This window comes from Urocampus carinirostris, chromosome 5 (assembly GCF_059441175.1).
Source record: "Urocampus carinirostris isolate Australia breed hairy pipefish chromosome 5, RoL_Ucar_1.0, whole genome shotgun sequence".
Taxonomy (NCBI): Eukaryota; Metazoa; Chordata; class Actinopteri; order Syngnathiformes; family Syngnathidae; genus Urocampus; species Urocampus carinirostris.
Window position 1 is genome coordinate 20,533,466 of NC_142353.1, and position 20,495 is coordinate 20,553,960.

At 39.2% G+C, this 20,495-nt stretch overlaps 1 protein-coding gene and 1 pseudogene across 1 annotated transcript in view; one reads left to right on the top strand and one right to left on the bottom strand.

Moving 5' to 3' along the window:
- The window catches only part of LOC148365707 (uncharacterized), a 104,451-nt gene extending 101,185 nt beyond the window's left edge, over positions 1 to 3,266 (bottom strand). Inside the window, exon 1 of the mRNA XM_088336117.1 lies at positions 3,146 to 3,266. The gene's annotated coding sequence lies outside the window, so the exon portion shown is untranslated. The remainder of the gene's footprint in view (positions 1 to 3,145) is intronic.
- Positions 3,267 to 6,850: 3,584 nt separating this feature from the next.
- Positions 6,851 to 20,222, top strand: LOC148365709 (uncharacterized; annotated as a pseudogene).
- The last annotated feature ends 273 nt before the right edge of the window (positions 20,223 to 20,495 follow it).

Consider the following 20,495-nt stretch of genomic DNA (forward strand, 5'->3'; position numbering starts at 1 on the left):
TACACATGACTCTGTAGTAACCGCTATTTTAAATGGTCACTTGATCTAAAAACACATTAAAAAAAACTTAAGAGTAGAGCTGAAAACGGCCCTAGGTCTGCCTTGGCAGGGCGCTGTAGACCAAAGGCGCAAAATTCCCTACACTGCCAGTTGCAAGCCTGGATTTAGGGAAAATGGATCTTGCCCGGTTGCTGTTGACCACTTATGTAATCTGTCCTTTCCCAAGTGTTTGACGTAAACACACATCTCCTATACTGTAATGCATTATCTCGCCACACGCGTTGAGCCAAGAAGAGATCAGCATGTTCGAGAGGGCCCCGGTGCTGTGGAATGCTTTGCCCACTGAGATTCGATCGGTAACTTTAATGGAACTGATTACCTCATGTGCGGTCCCTTCTCAAGGTTTCTTCATTTACCTTAATTTGAGGTTTTGAGTTTTTCCTTACCCTCATGTAGGCTTTATATCAGGGGATGGTGTAACAATAGTCTGTAGTTTGCAATAATCTGTGGCCTGTGCAGCCCTTTGAGACTCCTGGTGATAAAGGACTATACAAATATATGACTTGATTTGACTTGTCTTAAAGAAGAACAAAGAAATCCCAAGTCAGCGTTTGTTACGAAGCCCAATTATAACTGGATGCCAGACTGTTGCGAACTTAGGGCGGCGAGTCAATGTCCATGTGGGTTGTTCTGTGAGGTCGGTTGACACGGGTAAAAACAAAGACCGCGTGTACTTTTGTTTTATTTCTTGATGTGGTATTTCCATGTAGCAGAGACCACACATGTTTGTGTTATTTCCAAAACTAATTGACTTATAATTCCACAGAAAGCAGCAACACGTTTTTGGACCACTACATTCCATTGCCACTATGTCTGCTGTTTAAAGATGTGCTATGATAAATTTGGCATTAGCAGTAAATCTTTGGAGTGACATTATTGTGATAACCAAATGTTTGCATTTGCCAAAAAACAAGGGTATGACGCTTGTAGTCATGACAAGCTATTGCAATCGAGTAACTTTTTAAGTACCATTTGGAAGTCAGAATTTAAAACAAATCACACATTTTCAGTTAGAATGATCGTCCATGCTATATGCAGCCGTGCCTTTAACAAACTTTACTCACAGTTGCAACAGTTTAAAAAGCACAGCATTTTGAAAGTCAGCCCTTTTGTCATAGTATTGGAAAATTTTAAGCTCTACATGGTTTTTTAGTACTCTCCACAATAGGGGTGGGTAAACTTTTTGAGTCGTGTGCAGCATTGGGTTGAAAAAATTAGCAGATGGCCAAGGCCAGAAGGAATAAAATGATTGATTTATTTGATTTTTTTGTATTCACCAACACCTACTTCAGCAATACATTGAAAAACAAAGGGACTCTGGGTAGAAGAGTGGAACACAAACAACATTTTGTTTTCAATCAGTAGTACTTTTTTTACCATTAAACATATTGTCATTATCTTTTCATAATTTTCGGGCTGGAATGATAAGCTTGCAGAGCAGCATGTGGTCCACGTCCCATAGTTTGCCCACCCCTGGTCTTCAGTCATTCGTAGTCCAGTAATTATTGAGTTAAGTAGACTATTAAATAAGTATTTTAAAAGGTTGCTCTATTTCAAAACTGCATTTTTGAAGAGCGAGACAAGGAAAAGGAGATCCAGGACCACTTAGAGCAGGGGTCTCAAAGTCACGGCCTGGGGCCAATGAGGCCCGCAGGATGATAGTTTGAGCTCCTGCCTTAATATGAAAGTTTAAAAGGGACTGTGTGTATGGTTAAGGGCGGTGTGTTTACCTTCAAAATATTTTTCTTGCTGATGCCATCTGCTGGCTGATACCATTGTTACAGCTCCTTTTGTTGCGCGTGAAAGTATGTGAAAATCTTATACGCGCCGAATAAACTCTTCCTTTTCCATCTTTTGGGGGTTTGAGTTGGCATTTGGACTGTACTTGAAACAATCCTTTTCTTACTTTCACCATTTACATCCTTGAATATAAGAAAACCGCGACCATGCGCAGGATATCACTCTCCCCTGCACTGTACCACCTCATACCCCCGCCTCCTTCTCTCCAGCGTACTTCGCTTTGAAACCACCAATGATTAAAGTAAGATCAAAACAGATAGGCTCTGTGGGAAAGAAATATATAAAGGCTAGTTAAACTCAGTCTGGGATTGTTAATACTTACTTACATACTTAACAGAGAAAATACTTATTTTAACGTTATTAAGGACACCTCAAACTACACCCCCCCACCTTAAACCTTCTCCTGGTTATTATCAAAAACGCTCATGATAAAAAAATTATACTGTTTTAAAAGAAATAAGTTAAAATACAAGAACTATGTGTTTTTTTTTATAACACTCATACCTGAGAAATTTGGATTTATTTTATATAAATGAGCCGCAACTAGAAGGAGGTGACAAATTTGTCTGCCAACTTGCTGCTATGGGTACCTACAAAAACTGAGGCTGAGCTTTTTTGTATGCAAGTCTGTATTGTTCCTTGTGCTTTGTAACACTTGTTTTGGTTGCACTACATAATACAGTGACATCTAGTGGTCAAATAACACACATTGTCCCTTTGATGCAAGTTTAGCCCATGCAAATTATGGATTTATTTATCACTGATTGATAGATTTATTATCATATTAGTTCTTGATGTTTTTATTATTTTCGCATCTTATTCTGAGTAGATTTTTTAAAGATATTTGACAATGGAGGAATGTTTTTATCAGAGGTTTTCATGTGTAAAACTCGATTCAGCCAAACATTACTCAGACCGTACCTCTGACAGCCCCCATGTAAAGTGAGTTTGAGACCCCTGACATGGAGTCCTATCGGTGCACTCCAAACATGACTGCTTTAGGATGATACATGACGTAGAACGACTAATTATTCTGCAGCAAAACTTTAAATGCGACCCCTGAAAGTCACACCAGGGGAAGAAGCAGGATGAAGTCCTTGAGGTTCCCGGTCAAACTGAGGCATTGCAGTTTGCAGCACTATCATGATGCTACCTATGCATGACACTACATTCTGAAGTCATGTTTTATCATATTAAATGTGGAAAGGGTGAACTGACAGCAAGAATAGTGAATGTATTACACTCACCTTCCCAGCAATCATTATAATACAAAAATGAAACTTACATGTATGGATCCCCGTCCAGTGTCTCTCTTTCCTGGTAGTTCCTGTCAGCTAAAAGCAAAACAAATACGCATGCATCATCACAGCCACGCTCTGGCTCCTGCCGCTTGCTGAGACTCTCTCATGTTGGAAGGGAAGAGGGAACTCTCAACAGTGAGCTGCCAGCTGCAAACGCCAATGACGTCACAAGGTTTCCTGCTCCTTTCAAACCAATCGCGCTGGTCTTCTGGACGAGCCCCCGCCCCCGTCCTTACACCAGAGAGTGGAACAAACTAGTGTGGGGATCAAGCATGAGGTCAGAAGAAATGATAATTATGTTGAACAATCTTGATGTATTATTAGTAGATTTGAAAACAACGTTTTCCCTTGTAATTACTGGATATTCGTGTTGTATAGTATAGTCATCATTATTAAAGTGAATTAACCTTTTATTGTATAGCCCTTAATCACAGAGTGTCCAAAACATGGGTCCCAAACTTTTTCAAGCTGGGAGCTGTTCTTTGTGACTAATTATCGCAAAGGGCAGCCAGTTTAATATGCATTTCTAAAATGACAACTAATCATGTCATTATTATGTCGTTATTATGTTATTACCAGAAGAAGAAGAAGGGTTAGATAACAGTGACCCAAGCACTGGTAAGCTATTTTCACAACAGGCCCGCGGACACCACAGCTGTCCATAGGGGGAACCCTGGTGCCTGTGGGCACCACGTTGGAGACCCCTGATCTAAAAGGGCTGCATAGGCCATAATTAAAACACCCCTGATCTGAAACCTGCGTGGGGGCATGGGAAACAAAAAAAAACCCTCAGTGGAAAATTCAGAAACCTTGAGAGGGGATCTCACATGAGGTAATCCCCCACCCAGGATGACCAGGCTGCAATGGATGTTTCAAGGGGATTATCAGACAATACACAGTCAACATCAAAATGAAATATAGATAACATCAGAAATCGTAGAAAAACATGATTGTCTGCCATCTTAACGGTTCGAGTACCCTCAAAAACTATAACCTTGTGAGAGGTTGGGTAAAAAAATGAGTCTCAAGAGTTTGCATTCTTCCTTTTGAATTTCACCACCCGTTTTCCGTGCCACTACACAACACAACACATTGACATCTATTGTTCAAATAATACACACCATCCGTGTCACAACCAGAACAGAAGGAGGACCCAGATGAGTAACGTTACTCACAAGTTTACTGAAATATAGAGGAAAGGCAGCGCCAGCGATCCGGTGCTCGCTGGACACAGGAAGCAAGCTGCTCACAAGATCGGAGTGTGTTCCAAATGCGGTAGTGGATCTAACGCAGCGGGAGATGGTAGCGTAGTTAGACGGAAAAACAGGTCGTTAGCGGGGACGGGAGATCAGAACGTGGTCGAGGTCGTAGCAGGAGACAAACGGGGAAAATCAGGAACGGACGAGTGGAAAACAGGTGACAAAACGGGACCGACGGGAGTCAGAGTCAAAAATGCTTGCCTTGTGAAAACAGAGGTTTGCTGACGGACTGACAATAGGCGAGTGAAAGGACTGAGCTTAATAGGGCGGGGAGCCAATCAGGTGGCCAGCAGCAGCTGGCGCCAAACGAGTGGGCACAGGTGAGTGTAAAGAGATCATGACAATCCCTTTAAAATGCATCAAAAATTTTCCCTTATTTTGATGCGGACTCATTTCAAATAAATCTCTTTGAGTTTGCTTAAGCTACAAAAACAGCAAAAATATATTGACAAACTAATACAATTAAAAATAGATTAGATTATTCAATGAAATATTATATTATTTCCAATGACAGTGTTTTTTTAAGTAAAATTAAAAAATTCCTTGTAGTATTTGGTTTTGTTTGTTTTTTTGCTTTGTTTTGGCAAATCACTCTCTGAAAATATGTAGGAAATGTGTCTGTGTGAAAGTATTTATTAGAGTGGGGGATTTAGGAATCTTGGAAAAACATACATCTTGGTACAGTCTCAACTCTCACAATAATGTGACAAAAAATACACATCCCTCATTGCCATCATTTTACAGAGAACATAGTACATGCAATAGGTTCCATTTTTGAGTTTATTCTGTGCCACAAGAGAGGCTAACACTGCGAGGGAAAAGAAATCACTCACCTATGTTAGCGTGTCACTAGTCATCATATCAAATTATCCCTCTTGCTTTTTTCCTACATGGATGGAACATGTTGAACCTGAGGCGCTTCACTCACTGAGAACCATCATCCAACTACCACTCTCCTACACGAAAGATCATACAGTCAAACGTTTCCTTTTTATAAGCCAGGCTTCATTTGGGAGTTAAATGGGATGTGCGATGGTATTTTTGCATACAAGGCAATTTTGGCAGTGCTAAAACCTTTCCAAAAGATAGGTGAGGATGTTGAAAATGCATTCCTCATTGAGATGAGTTTTCTTGTTACCCTGATGACTTTCTGCATGACTCCATGAAACCTAACCAATTCGGACAGCTTTCTATTGATCGGATTCTCTGCACCATACGATGTACAGGATTATAAGGCGCACCCCCCAAAATAAGCCTGCCCTAATATCTCATCTCATCTCAGTAGCTGTACCGCTTATCCTTGTTAGGGTCGCGGGGCTGCCTTAATATGAAAGTCTAAAATGGACTGTGTGTATCATTAAAGGGAGTGTGTGTAATTTTAAGTTATTCTACTTGCTGACGAAATCTGCTGGGCGAAATCACCATTGCCGCTCCTTTTGTTGCACGTGCAAGTATGTGAAATCTTTAGATGCATTCGAATACACTTTTCCCTTTTCATTTTTGGGCGGTTTGAGTGGACATTTGTACTGTATTTGAAACAGTACGTTTCTTACTTTCACCATTTTCATCCTGGAAATAAAAAAAACGGCAACTACACGCGTGATATCACTCCCCCTGCTCTTTAAACCTCCAGCCCCCTGCCTCCTTACCCCCAGCATAATGCTTCAAAAACACCAATGATTAAAGTAAGATCAAAACAGATAGGCTTGGCGTGAAAAAAAAAAAAAGGGATAATGAGGTGCACCCCAAAAAAATAGTCATTTGTGATACTCTATAATTTTATATATAAAGTGCATGGAACTAAAGAGATAGGATTGCATAAAAAAAATAAATACATTTAAATTCTAATAGCTAATTTCACTGAATATAAATTAATATTATGACATTTAACTGCGTCTGGGAGGTTAACGCGCAGTCCCACGGTGCCGAAGTTCAAGTTTTGATTCCAGCTACGGCAGCCTCTCAGTGTGGCGTTTGCATGTTCTCCCCGAGCCTGCGTGGGTTTCCTCCTACATTCCAAAAACTTGCATTTCTGGGTCAATTGTCCAGGCCAGATTGTCCCTGGATGTAAATGAGCCAGTGAGTTATCTGTCTCTGTGTGCCCTGTGACGGGCTGGCAACCGGTTTAGGGACTCCCATGCCGACTGCTTGATGTTGGCTAGGAGAAGCTCCGGCAACCCCTACTCAAGATAAGCGGTGCAAAAAAAAGAATCGATGGATTATGGCATCTATTACTCAAATCAATTTTAGCAGAAAACAAGTAAAATTTTACCCACAAGGAATCCCTTGAAGAACACTATGTATGTTTCTCTTGTCACGGATCAGACAGACGAGGACCACAATTGTGTTAAGAAAGTTTATTTAAGGATGGGGGAAACGGGAGAGGATGTCCGTGTCTGTGTGTGTGCGTGTGTGTTCTCCAGTGCCTGAATGGCATTGGGAGAGATGGGTCGGGACTCACTCCCCACAGTTCTGGAAGACCGAGGAAGAAGAGAAGGAAGAAGGTTCAAACAGATCCAGGTTCGGAGTCAGAAGCATGACAAAAAGGTTGCGGGTGTAGACTTTGCAGACGATCTGACAAAGGTAGGCTGTAAGGCAGGGCTTTAAATACAGAGCTTGATTGGCAGGGAATTCAAAACAGCTGGTGGTGAACGAGAACAGACAGGCAGAACAGATCAGGGTGCAGTGACAGAGCAGGGAGATGATTGGTGCTTGTCACCAGTGAGGAGAGAGCTCATGTCATATCTAAAGCAGAACAGTTACAGTATGCAGTATCATTTAGCAACAATTGAAACAAGAGTAGATAATTTGGCACTGTACTTTATCATGGACAAGATCTTATCACAATACGTTGCATACAATTCTTACGGCGAGTTATTATCCATCGCAACGACAAAAGATTTTCAATGAGGGTTTGTAAATTGGTGTCTGTGCTGCGGTCAAAGTTCTGCGCTTCTCTTTTGTTTCCTTTATTCAGCAAACGACAAATAACTAATTAACCCCAAGAAGGATCTGGAGGACCACCCTGCATGTTTCTCAAAGGCAGAACAGTTACCATTGGAAGTATAGTTTCATTGTAATTGTCACGGGACCGGACCAGATCGAGGCAGGAGGCAGGAAGGGTGAACTCATTCGCGTTAACGATCAGTTACTTTTATTAAGGAAATAAAAGTCGTCCAACACTCAGGGACAAAAACAAAAACAGGCTTACAGGCAAACAGGAACTCGGACTGGGAATACTCACAAAACAGGCTTTTACTCAGAACGGGCAAGTACAGGTTTCCTCAGGTCGAACAGAACAGAATAATGCAAAGTAATGCAATGAACCCGCAAACGGCAATCCCCAAAACCCGCCTTTAAGAAGCACACACGCATATTAGAAAATCTGCTACAGCCGGTGCCAAGGGGGCGGGGCCAGCCGGTCGCCTCGGCGACTATGCTGCACATGACAGTAATAATGCATTTCAAAATTTACCCTCCGTATTTTACGGTATATAAGGTGCACCGGATTATAAGGAGCGCTTTTAAATTTCTGGCCAATTTGGGGTTTTCAATTATGTTTTAAAAGAACTTTATAAGTATTCATATTTGTAAACTCCATGGCAACAACATCAAGTACAGTAATAGCCCCAGGGTATGGTGTCCCCAGCCTTGTAACTTTTTCACTTACGATATTTTTCTTAGTCCTCGTAAGTACATTTTCCCTAATACATGTTATCAACAACAAATTATTTTTGGTAGCCCCAAAATGTAACCTTTGCGGTGTTCGTGCTTCTGACTGTGCAAGTCATGCGCCACATAAGTTTGTAAGATGACTCTCTGCTATTGGTTGAATCAATATAAGATGCTGGTCTGCTATTGGTTTGCATCACTCTATCATGAATGTGCTGATATGCTTTTGTCTGAATTCCCTACCATGATGCAATTCTCTCCATTCAGTTCAAAATCCCATGTGCTTTGTAAGACTTTAAGAGACGGCACTTTTTTGTGCTGTATTTATTTGCTAGGGGTCTAGAAGCTTGCAGTGATGCCAAAAAGAAACAATAAAACAGTGGAAACAAAGTTTGTGCTTATTAAAAACTATGAAGAAGGAACACATATAGATGCCCTTGCTAAGTAGCATGGCCGTGACCAATTGATGGCGGGACTATTATTGGAAATTAGGTGGCGATTAAAACAAGGAAAACTTCTAAGGGCATGAGAATCCTCACAAGATTTAAAATCCGTTTAATTTTTAATTCACCATTGCAATCTCCTTACCCCCTCTGCATCCATCTTCTACTCAACTCAACCAAGTCTCATCACACCAAAGGTAAACCCATTCCCACTTTTCTTAATTATGTGTATTGATTTATCATGTTATTTAGTCCTGTGCATGTATATTACATTGAAGTAGTACTTACCAGTGTTGTGTAGTCAGGGGAAGCAAGTCAGTCTATGCACTTGTTATGAGGTCCTCAATGTCAACACCAATTTATATAGTTGTGTTGTGTATTGCCCACCTGGACCATGTTCAAATGTTTTGGATGAATTTTCAGAACTGTTAACAGACTTAGTAACTTATGCGGACAATGTTGTAATTATTGGTGATTTTAATGTTCACATAAAGTCCCCATCTAATTCACTGGTGGTTAAGTCACTGATTGATACATTTGGTTTTAATTAAATAGTTGATGTGCCCACTTATAAAGATGGGAATACTCTAGATCTCGTTCTGACCCGGGGTGTAGCAGCCTCAAATTGTACAGTGTTTCCGTATCCCAATGCCATCTGTGATCACTATCTTTTTAAGTGTGAGGTACTGTTTAATGTTTACTGTGATGAGGAAAATTTTGGCTTTAGTAGTCACAATATCCGCCCTGCAACGGCATTAGCTTTAAAATAACTATTACCTACGGCAACTGGGGCTTTCCCTTCATACATTGGGCCTGTTGACTCACTTACAAATGACTTTAATACTGCTTTGGTTAATGTTCTTGAGTCTGCTGCGCCCCTATGGCATAAATTTCAACCAAAGAAGCCTTCACCTTGGTTTACTGAAGAAACCAAGTCACTCAAACAAGGTTGCAGGAAACTTGAACGAAAATGGCGCATTACAAAGCTGGAGGTCTTCCGACTGGCCTGGTGTGACAGCTTGCTGAAATATAAAGTAGCTTTTGCCTCAGCTAAACCACCGTTTTTCCTAAAGATTATTGTTGTACATAAGAACAATCCAAAATTTTTGTTCGACACAATGGCGAAACTTATTAGACAGCAACTTAACCCAAATAGTTCTACTTATTCTGCAAATAAATTTATGGTATTTTTTTAATAAAAAGATTCAACTCATTCGAAATGAAATTTTAAATGAACACAATTCCGTTTTACCTTAAAGATGCGAAAGGTTTTAGGTCAGGACCGTGTCGGTGGCTGTTCGGAAACGTTGTCCATTTTCAATTATTTGTCCCTAGATAGTCTTACACAGATGTTCAGATGGCCAAACGAACTACCTGCCTGCCTGATCCATTTCCGGCCTTACTGGTGAAATATCTGTTTGGGATCTTAGGACCTTCAGCTTTAAATATTATTAATATATCGCTATCCTTGGGTATTGTTCCGGTAGCCTTCAAGTCTGCTGTCATCAAACCCATGCTTAAGCGACCTAACCTTGACCCGGAAAGCCTAAGTAATTATAGGCCAGTTACTAATCTGCCATTTTTTTTGCAAAATTACTTGAAAAGGTTGTTGCACAGCAGCTAAATGACAAATAATCTATTTGAAACTGTCCAGTCAGCATTTAGAGCAAATCACTCTACTGAGACAGCCCTGACTAAAGTAACCAATGATCTCCTTTTAGCAATAGATTCCAGTTCCTCGTCAATGTTACTGCTGCTAGATCTCAGTGCTGCTTTTGATACTGGGACTACAACATACTACTTGTTCCTCTGGAATGCATCAGTATCTCAGGAACTGTACTACCGTGGTTTAGGTCCAACCTGTCAGAAAGGAAGCAGTGTGTTAATTACGGCAATCTGACCTCTAAAGACTCTGATGTCCCCTGTGGCGTTCCACAGGGCTCTGTACATGGCCCCCTCCTTTTTGGTATTTATATGCTTCTGCTTGGTGATATTATCTGCAAGTATAATATTAATTTCCATTGCTATGCAGATTCCACTGGAGACAACTGTACAGTTAAGTTGTAGAAATCTGGAGGCCTGCCTTACTGAGATTCAACGATGGATGTCTCTTAATTTTTTGTGCCTTAACCCAGAAAAAACTGAAATGTTGATTGTTGGTCCAGCTCATTGCCGTGAGTTGTTTTCAAACACTGCCCCGAACCTAGACAAATGTAATATCACCAATAGTGACTTGGTCAAAAATCTAAGTGTTATATTTGTTCCTAATCTGTCTTTTCAGTTACATGTGAAAAATATTACTAGAATAGCCTTCTTCCCCCGCCGTAATATTGCGAAGATTTATTCGATGCTGTCCCAATCAGATGTAGAGGTTCTAATTTATGCGTTTATGACTCCTCGGTTTGATTACTGTAATGTATTGCTTTATGGTCTCCCGATGTCTAGCATCAAAGGTTTGCAGCTGATTCAGAATGCAGCAGCGAGTCTCTTGACTAAGACAAAAATGTTTGAGCATATTACTTCTGTATTGGCCAACTTGCACTGGCTTCCAGTCCACTTGAGATGTAACTTTAAGGTTCTCTTACTAACAGAAACATTTTTGCATGGATTTGCGCCCTCTTATTTCTCAGATTTGGTTGTCGCCCTATGTTCCTGCACGGAGCCGCTGTTCTGAAAATGCTTCTTGTGACTCCGAGAGCCAAGAACAAGTCTGCAGGCTCGAGAGCGTTCTCCTTCCGGGCCCCAGTGCTGTGAATGCTCTGCCTCCGTGGATAAGATCTCCAACCTCAATTTTAAATCTTGACTTAAGACACACTTCTATTCAATAGCTTATGATTGATGCCCACCTCATATTTTGTATTGCCTTGTCTTTTTCCGACTGCCCGGCTGGTGGTGATACGAGGGAGGACGATTTGAGACGAGTCAGCGAACCAGCGTCTGGCCTGAAGCATGTCAACGCCTGCGTCGACCAGCTGGCAGAGAAGGGAAGCTGCATCGTTGCTGTTATGGACTTTTTGGACTATGTTACAGGCTTAAGGCCTTGTTGCTGCCATACACTTTCTGGAAAAATTTCAACATGGTACCTATTGGTCTCTTTTTTTGATGTTTACTATGTTTGTGTACTGTTACCCAATGCTGAATCTATTCCACCCTAGTCATCCTGTGAGGCCCCTTCTCAAAGTTTTTCCTCACACTGAGGTTTTTGAGTTTTTCCTTGCCCTTCCATGTTGGTTTATGATCAGGCAATGGTGTAATTGTTTTAAAATGTTACATTTTAAGGCCGGATGACTGTGAACCTGACTGTTGACTTCCACTCAAAACTGGATGGTAATTGTATTTACTGAGCGAGCTGCAGTAGCTTGTGTATCACTACCTCAAAGTATGTATAACACGATCAAGAAAAGCGAAAAAAATAAAGCTCATGTCACCAATCAACCCAAACCATGCGGTGAGAATCAGCAAAGTTCATGGCGTGTTTGACCGCAGCACAGCTAATCCGACATTTGCAGGTCAGATGAATTACTAGAGCCTGACCTGAATTTTTGCAAAAATTCGGCGCAGTTGGTGTCATTCCCAGATGTTCCAGAAAAGCACGAATGCTTCAAAACATTACTGGCTAGCTAGTTAATTTTTGAAGCCGTCCTGTTGCTTCAAAACAATTTCAGACCATATAACTCAAACACTGGTTCGTATTATTTACTCCAATATTGTTTGCCCGGTAGTGATGGCAAAAAAAAAATCTTCCATTTGGAGTTAATGCTTCAACGTAGGGTTTGTGGAAGCATTTTTTCTAGCGCCAAGCTAACTGCTACCTGAACAAAATTCCCACTGCATTTTACCGCATTCCTTGAAAACTTTTCTGACGCCTTGCCAAAATAAAAATAGTGTTCCCTGACAAATTTGTTTTGGTATTTTTAGGTATTTTTTTCTTATTTTACCAGAGAAAAGCTATGTTAAAGTTAATGGGTCTGAAAAATGCTTGCGATCCGTGTCATCCCAGGACAATCCAGAAAAGCATAAATGCATCAAGTACTTACTGGCTTGCTTGCTAACTATAAAAGCTGTCCTGTCCTTAAAAAGAATTTCAGTCCCTGCTATTTGAACGATGATTCATTTTATTTACTGTATTATTCTTTGCACGTACTGACGACAAAGAATGTTCAATTTTGCAATAAATGCATTCGGAGAGCCTGACCTGAATTTGTTCAAAAAATGGTCAGGATCTGTGTCATCCCAAGACGCTCCAGAAAAGAATGAATGCATAAAGAACTTACCGACTAGGTAGCTGAGTTTAGAAGTTTTCCTGTGCTTTAAAACAATTTTAGTCCATGTAACTTGAAAGATGGTTGATTTTATTAACTGTAATATAGTTTGCCCGTAATAATAGCAAAAAATAAATCTTCAATTTTTAGTTAATACATTTAGAGAGCCTGACCTGAATTTGTTTCAAAAATGTCCAGGATCCATACCATCCCAAGACGCTCCAGTAAAGATTGTATGCAACAAGAACTTACTCGTTAGCCAGCTAACTTTCGAAGCAGTCCTGCAGCTTTGAAACAATTTCAGTCCATGTAACTTAAAAGATGTTTCATTCTATTTTCTGTAATATTGTTTCCCCGTACCCATGACAAAAAAAATCTTCAATTTGGAGTAAATGCATTTAACATGGGTTGCATGGAGGATTTTCTCTGGCACCAAGCTAACTGCTACCTGAACACGATACCCTCTGAACCTTACTGCATTCCTTGGAAAAAAAATACACCTATGACAAGACACAAATATTTTTGCATATGTTAAGTATTTTTTCTTATTATACTAGAAAAAACTAAGTTAAAGACTAATTAAGTAAAAATAAACGTTAAATTAGCTAAATTATCCCATTCAGTTAGAGATGGAGTAATGATACCAGGTATCAATATGATAAGTGTACTGTTGAAATATTTTACTGGCAATGGTGTACAATAAAGATATTTACTGCATTTTAGAAGCTTTAATTTGTAAAAAGTTACAAAGATTTTAGGAATCATAGGCTTTGTCTGTAAAAAATTACATTTTTGGGAGAAAGCAAAAAAATTGTTCGTACTATTGACAATGGTATCTAGATTCAGTTTTAACGAGTACTTTAAGTTCGGTATCAGTCTAGAAAAAAAGAGGTTTGAAATCATTTTAAATATTATTTTGATTTTCTTATTGTAGATTTATCTCGTTTTAAATGTTATGGTTTTCCCATTAAAATATCACCTGAAGAAAGTGTGTATTATTTAGCGTCTCCTAGTGGTAAAACCAACTTCATTCATTAAAAAGACAACGAATAGATGTACATAATAAGAAAACATATTTTGATGATCATATAAACGTGCAAATTGTAAAATAATTGCAGGCTGAAAAATGTGCATTTCTTTTACCTAAAAAAAACTCACCTAGATGGAGCTGACATAATTATCTGTCATCTTGCTAGTTCGGGTATCCAAAAACTAAAAAGTCTGGGCAAAAGAAATGAATCAAATGGTGCGTTGTTAGATTATTAAAATAGGTCACTGAGTATGTTGTCACCATAACATGAGTTTTCCAGCTATGTCAAGTTTATTATTTAATAATCACAACATTACTTCAATAATAACATTACTCATTTACCTGTTATAAAACACTTATGTTTATTCACATTTTTGAATTAAGTATTAACTTGCTGTATCCTTTCATATCAGTACTTTCCCAGCAATGCCCTTCCGATGAGTCGGCCCTTATCTTATCATACAACCTTCAAAATACAGCTCCGACCAGTTTTAATAAAAAGCTTTTAAATAAGATGTGAGTTCCATTCTTTGTCTGTGGAAGTTCAATTTTGCAAATTCACACGGCTGACCTATTTAAAATGTGGTTAACACATTTCGAAACCTTTTGGAGGGAGCGCACTCCAGGCCAATATTTCGGTGGGAGGGTGCTTCCCATCGACTGGACCAAAATGCACTCTGATTTTATCTTTATTTTGAAACTTTGTAATAAAAATCCTTTCCTCCAGCTCTATTTTTCCAAAGTCCCAATACTTGGTCTTGTCCTGGAAAAGAAAATGCGGTGAGACATCAGAAATGTCCTTTCGTCTCCATTGGCCATATATTCTATCCTTCCTTGTACTTTTTAGTACTGGTTTTCAGATGTACTACACAATACAGCAACATTAAGTGGCCATATATTGCACAAAGTCCCTTTAAAATTATATGGTGTGTATTTTTATTAATTTTACTACAAAAAGGAATAAAATAAGTGTGAGTAAAAAAAACTTTAACTGGGAAAAATGTTTGCATTGTATTTGTATTGATGGACCTTATCCGGTGTTTCCTTTCACAAATAATCACATGCAGCAAAATGCAGGCAGCAAAAACAATACTGAATTGATAATGAATATTGTTTCCCACCCGATGGCTAATCTTAAATTTAATCCAAAATTGAAAAATAAAATAAAATGGACCATAAAAATTCTTTGCACCATCCCCACGCCTCACGTACCAACGTATACGAATATTTGAGTTTATTCATTTGGAGTAAAGGTTCACTGCACCGTTGACGAAAAATGTTGAGAAAGGATGTCATATCCATTTTGAATCAAATGGCAAATTTAATTCCGCCCACGTAATACTTTATTTCACTTCAATTTTTAGCTACCTTCTCTTTAGCACTTTTGCTTAGAAGTAACACTAGACGTACTCCATACTGACTCTTCCACTGGTACATCCTGTTTCCCAAAAGGAATTAAAAAAAAGCCTTGGGGAAACTGTACGACGGGGGAGATGGCCGAGGCCCCTCCGGGAAGTGAGGCAAAGAGGAATGCAGGAATGGAATCAGCAAAGCAAGCTTGCCCGCTACGAGGTTCATGAACTCATGGGAGTGGAAAGGTTATGCTAATACTATGCAAAACCTTCATCCAGCAGAATGCCTCAATAGGTTTGTGAAACTGGAATGTGTTAGATTATTAAAATGTGTAATTGGAAATGTAGTCATGGTTGCATGGATTTTCCAGGCATATTAATTTTGTTAATCTTAACATCATTACTTTGATCATCACATTATTCACTTAGTTGTTATAAATGCTCCTTATGTCATGATTACCGAAGTGAATCACCTGTGCCCGCTCCTTTGGCGCCAACTGCCTCAGACTCTGATTGGCTCCCTGTCCGTATTTAAGCCCACTCCTGTCTGTCGCCTTTTGTCAGTCCGTCTACGAACCTCAGTTAACACCAGGCAAGCCTTTTTCGACCCTGATTCCCACCTGTTTTTTGCTTCCGTCTGTCCCCCAGCTTCGACCCGTATTTGATCCTGACCACGTCTTCTCTCCCGTCCCGTCTTTCGATCTGTTTTTGTCCTCGACCATGTCTACTCTCCTTTCCTGAAATACGACTCGCTTCCGAACCCGGCCACGTTTCTGCTCTCCTGTCCTATTGACCCGTTTTTCCGTTCCCGACACCACCATCGTTCGCCACGGAAGATCCACTTCCCCGTTCAGAGCGACCTGCTTCCCGCCTCCAGCCATCACTGGATCGTGAGCGCAACCCTTTCTCTTTCTTCCAATAAAACTTTTGAGAAACGTAACGCAAGAGGGTCCTGTCTCTGGTCTGGTCCTGACACCTTATGCTTATCCATATTTTGATTGAAGTACTTACTTGCTGTATTCATTTGATGTTTCAATGTATACTTTTCTGTACTTTTCCAGCAATGTTACTAAGTGGTGTTCTGATCAGTCTGCTTTGAGTCTGTCTATTCTTATCATACAATCTTCGAAATCCAACTGGGTCAAGTCTTATCAAAGGTCTGTTTTTGAAGATATGACTTCCTCACACTGCCTGGAAAATCCCATTCCAATTTAATTTTTAGGGTTTTGTCAATCCAAGCCCCTTTCCAATAAAAACCGTGGTCAGCCATTTCTGGAGGCCTGCTTGTCTAGGGAGGACTTTTCCCCGAGGCCTCGAACCCAGAATATTCTGTTTGTTACCTATTTTGTAACTTTCTAATTGCTCCCTTCATCTCTTATATTGTTGTCCGAATTCTATGTCAGAATCCCGGAACTGAACACGGGGCGAGACACGGATTGTATACGCCAACAAGAGGCCATAATATAAAAAAATGCAGGTGAACTCAATCACAGCAACAAAAAAAGCGCCGACAAAAGTGTCGCAAATTAGGTGACTTTGGGGGCGACGTGATACACTGCTCTAGGGTACAAAAGAAACTGTGAAAATCAGATTTGTTCCGGCGTTGTGCACGGTGGGATAATGCCGGAGCTTTTGGCAAGTGCCATGCCCTTAATCAAAAGAGGTGCTAACACTTGATGCCCTGCAAGACTGAAGCAACAAAAACAAGCCTGCTGGTCCAAATCATGCATCATGGCGGATTTGTATGATTGTAAAACACATGCACATAGACAAGAGCACACTTAGAGATTAACTCCACTTGAGGGAAAAATAACCAGTTGTTTTAAATGCAAAGTCTTGTTTTTTTTTGCTTTATATTAGGTAATGTTTGGGGGTGTTGCTAAAATAAAGTTTTTCACTGCCGATTTTAGTCATGAGAGGGCGGCATTAGCTAGGAGGTAGAGCGCTCGTCTTGGGATCAAGAGCTCGCAGGTTCCATTCCCGGCTCCTCCGTGTTGAAGTGTCCTTGGGCAAGACACTGAGTCCTTAATGCCCCCAATAAGCAGGTAGGTGCTTTGCATGACTGACTGACATTGGTGTGTGAGTGTGTGTGTGAATGGGTAAGTGTGAAGCACATGGTACAGCGCTTTGGGAGGTCTTCATTGACTTAAATAGCACTATATAAATGCAGACCATTTATCATGGTTGTATCATTTCTCCATGTATAACTTCCTTTATTTAGTCCTACTAATGTAACTTCACTTGCGTTGTATTTTGTAGCCAGAAGTGGCCTTGAGCACCAATGTTAGGTCAATCTATCATTTTACTTCACTATGGAATACACAAAGAGAAAGGAAATATCAATTTTAGCTAATGAGATGTCATTAGTGCAAGAATGCCAGGGCGGAAGATCACATTACAGGTACACTGTGTATTATTCAGCACCTCAAAGTGGTAAAAAAAACTGTTTAAATAAGCAAAAATACAAGAAATATCATGTAAACATGCCATTTTTAACCCCTTAAAGTTCCAACGGCCTTGCGGGTACTTAGGTTCTAGAAATTAGCATGGATTTTATGGTCCTGACACCTTACGCTTATCCATATATTTGATCTAAGTCAAAGTCTCACCTGAGGGGAGCTGACATAGTTGTCCACCCTCTTGCTGCTACGGGTAACCCAAACACTTTAAAATAGCGTCTTTCGGTCACTTTGAGTCTCTGTAGTTTTTAACCTTCCTTGGGCTTATTACCACTTGTTTTTTGCATGCACTGCACTATACAGCAACATCTAGGGGTCAAATAATACACACTGTCCCTTTAAGTAAAGTCCATCTTTCATCCATGTTAATGTAGCAGTTTGTGAAAGCTCCACTAGTAAGTGCACTTTCACTTTTTTTGTCCAGGTCTGCCCGTGATGCCATTTAAATTAAGGTTTCGGATTTGTAAAACCATTCATGGGGCCCTAAGCAAAATTAGATTTGGGGCCCCCTATTACTTGATAATTTGCATACCTACAAGAACTTATTCGATGGTCTACTCCAGGGGTGGGCAACTATTTTTAGTAGGGGGCCGAATGTGACGTTATACTTCTTTTGAAAGTAGATTAGTTTCGTCAAATTAGTTTTGAAACGACCACTATGAGAACAAAATAATACGTATATTAGGTCCCTGTTTTAAGCACTTCATTTGTTATTTAGTTTCACGTATTACTGTTTATATATATATATATATATATATATATATATATAATTATATTTAGTATTTCTGAAGATGAGTTTTTATTGAAGTTCTGTAGTTTTTTTTGTAGTGTTACTTTTATTTTATTTTTGTACTATTTTTGTGACATTTCTGGAGTAATTTTCATGTAGTACTTTTTTTAATATTTCTGTAGTACTTTTGTTGTATTTCGAAAATAGATTTTGTCTGTCGTATTTTCATATTATTAGTCATTATATGATTTTAGTATTTTTTTTACTATATCTGTTGTATTTTTTAGTATTTCCATATAAGAATGTTTGTTGTATAGTTTTATCATTGTATTATTGTGATATTTCCATAAGAGAATTTGGGCAGTATCGTTATAGGTGTAATTTGTAGTATTATTTTTGTAGTAATATTTCTCTACAAGTTTTTACATGAGAGTATTTGGTATTTATATTTTAGAGACCATCCCGGCTATCTTCGCGCAGTGGGCAGGGAACACCCTGAACTGGTTGCCTGACAGTTGCAGGGCACACAGAGAAAGACAACTATTCACTTGTCATTTGATTATAAGGTTTAATCTAAAAGAAGACAGGAGAGTATGATCATTTCACGTATTTGTAAAATGTTAAAACCATTCTAACCGTAGACTACTCTTTTCAGCAATTTGAAATGAATGTATTTGTAAACGGTAAACCTGGAATACACAAAGACAAAATAGATGGAGTGAATTAGGCCACGTGAGTCGTTTTTGCAGCATTTTGGGGCAAAATAACTTAATTTCTTGCCCTTTTTTGGGGGGGAAACTTTATATAGTTGCTTGCACATCTCAAAAAACTGAGATAGTTGCGCTGAAACTAAGAGGCTTCAAACAGTTCTAAAATTACACAATTCATAAAAAAAAAATTCAAAATGCCTTGAATGGACAAGTACCGTTATGATGGGTCATTATTGGCTTTTTTAGCAAGGTAAAAATGGCAGTGGCCAATAAATGATAGAGTGCCTCTCCAGTTTTCATTAAACAATTAGGAAATGGAAATTAGACTGCATTTTGTAAAGTTTTGAGAGCAAACTGTATATACTGGTATTGTATTAGTGACTACAAAAGCATCGCTGTTGACCTGAAGAAAAAAAAAAAAAAAAAAAAAAAAAAAAAAAAAAAAAATGGAGCTCCAAATAGCTGTTGAATAGAATTGTCTTTGACAATACATGGCACTCCAGGGTAAAACATGTGAGACATTGATAAGACTATTGGAATAAACTGCACACATAAAATTTTAAAGTAGTAGGTAGAAAAACATGTCTAAATTATAATATAAATGCTATGTAACAATGGTGCATTGGAAGTGCATTAACATTTAGCAGCAATTTAGAATACATAAAATCAAATAATGCACAATGAATATGCATCTCTACAGTTTTAGGCAATTACGCACACTTAATATTTTCAGTTTCATTTAGAAACAAAGATAAAAACAAAAATATAAGCTGAGAATTAATATAGGGTGGTGAGGAAGAAGCATCTGACCCAGTCCTGGTTTCGAAGGGCCTATAGTGGCTACTGAAGGGCAACAGGTCAAAGAGGTGGGAATTGTCTTTTATTGCAATGGCTCTTCCATGGTATTAAAAGCAAACAATGTTTTCTAGGCTGGGTAAAAAGCAGTCAATCTTTTGGGATGCGTTGAACACTGCTGTGCTCCCAACATACCAGTGATGCGGTATGCCATAATGCCTTCCACTGTGGCTTTGTAGGACACCAGCAACTTCTGTTCCAGGCCGTTTCTTCTGAAAACGCTTTAGAAGTGGCATCTGTGCTAGGCCTTCACCACAGTCCTGGTGATGGCAGACCAGCAAGTCATTGAAGATGTACACGCATACGAGTTTGAAGGAATAGAATCTCTCCAGTTATAATTTCTGATGAAATGACATGTAATAATTTTAATTTACCCACTAGAACGTCAACACCAATTGCTGGGTTTGTAGCTGCATCAGTACTTTCAATTAGCTCCAAATAAACAAACAATTTTTTTTCTACCACAATAAGAAATTGTAAAATCCAGTCAGTTACAAGTTTCCAAAAATGGATCACTTTCTTGCAATGTCAATGCACCAACACAATTGGTGTTCAGTTATCT